Consider the following 1,893-nt stretch of genomic DNA (forward strand, 5'->3'; position numbering starts at 1 on the left):
AAGTAGTGATTATTTACATGGAGTCTGGTTGAGATATGCTGCTCTATACACACTAAAAGTAGTGATTATTTACATGGACTCTGGTTGAGATATGCTGCTCTATACAGGCTAAAAGTAGTGATTATTTACATGGAGTCTGGTGGAGATATGCTGCTCTATACACGCTAAAAGTAGTGATTATTTACATGGAGTCTGGTGGAGATATGCTGGTCAGCTGGTTTTTGCCGGGGTGTTTCATGTAGGGCATTGCTCGGTGTCTGCTAGGGTGTAAACATCTTTCTCTCTCCCAGAGTTCGTTAAGGACCACTGGATGGAGGATTGGTATTTTGGCTACCAGTGTCTGAACGGCTGCAACCCGCTGATGCTGCGTCAGATCCGACGCCTCCCTCCCAACCTGGCCGTTACCTCTGACATGCTCCGCCCCTTCCTGTCTGCAGGCTCCTCCCTGGACCAGGAGCTACAGGTGTGCAATGCAGTCGCATCTTCATCCCAACTAGGAAACTTGGTCTGCAGTCAGGAATGCAAGATAAACAACATAGAATACAAAAACTGTCCGTCCAATATAAACACACTACACCACAGGACCAATCTCTAGACATGTGCAGGTTGAGTTAATGCACCAGGAACCAAGAAGTTCACAACACCTCTCATCCAGACTAGTGGAAAGAAAATGTTTATTTTACTTCACTATGTCTGTCTGTGTCCTCATGTTGCCCTCATGTTGTCCTCATGTTGTCCTCATGTTGCCCTCATGTTGTCCTCATGTTGTCCTCATGTTGCCCTCATGTTGTCCTCATGTTGTCCTCATGTTGCCCTCATGTTGTCCTCATGTTGCCCTCATGTTGTCCTCATGTTGCCCTCATGTTGTCCTCATGTTGCCCTCATGTTGTCCTCATGTTGTCCTCATGTTGTCCTCATGTTGTCTTCATGTTGTCTTCATGTTGTCTTCATGTTGTCTTCATGTTGCCCTCATGTTGTCTTCATGTTGTCTTCATGTTGCCCTCATGTTGTCTTCATGTTGTCTTCATGTTGCCCTCATGTTGTCTTCATGTTGTCCTCATGTTGTCTTCATGTTGTCCTCATGTTGTCCTCATGTTGTCCTCATGTTGTCCTCATGTCGTACTCATGTTGTCCTCATGTTGTCTTCAGGTTTCCCTCATGTTGTCTTCATGTTGTCCTATATCAATGTTCTTTTTAATTCCCCAAAATAACAATGATGGGATGCATTCAGATGGAGAGAAGGAGGAGGAGAGAGGTGCATCATGGGAAGTCTCCGGCAGTCTAGGCCTATAATCTGGAATCTTACCAGAACACATAATACTGTAAATGGAAGTACGGGACCTCTACGTTAGATGTGTTCCAGTGTGGTCTCTGTCTCTTGATAATGACATTATTAATTATTATTATTACCGATGGGACAGAAGGGGACCATCTACCTGTTGGACTACGAGGTTTTGGACGGTGTCCCGTCCAACGTGATCAACGGGAGACAGACGTACGTGTCCTCTCCGCTGTGTCTTCTCCACCTGAACCTGCAGGGACAGCTGGTCCCCATCGCCATCCAGGTCAGCGTCAACCCGCCCCCCTTTCATCTCTTTCACCATCCGTCCATCCAGGTTTCACCCCGCCCTCCTTTCACCCTCAGCTGCAGCAGACCCCCGGCCCTCCCAACCCCGTGTTCCTGCCCTCTGACCCCGGCTGTGATTGGCTGCTGGCTAAGATGTGGGTCCACAGCGCGGACTTCCAGTGTCACCAGCTGGTGTCCCACTACCTGCGGACGCACATGCTGAGCGAGCTGTGCTGCGTGGCCACGCTGCGCCGGCTGCCCCCGCCCCACCCGCTGCACCAGGTGATCCCCCGCAGCCGCCAGGCAGACCTGCGGGGGGGGGGGGG

Source organism: Etheostoma cragini, chromosome 13 (genome assembly GCF_013103735.1).
Source record: "Etheostoma cragini isolate CJK2018 chromosome 13, CSU_Ecrag_1.0, whole genome shotgun sequence".
Classification (NCBI taxonomy): domain Eukaryota; kingdom Metazoa; phylum Chordata; class Actinopteri; order Perciformes; family Percidae; genus Etheostoma; species Etheostoma cragini.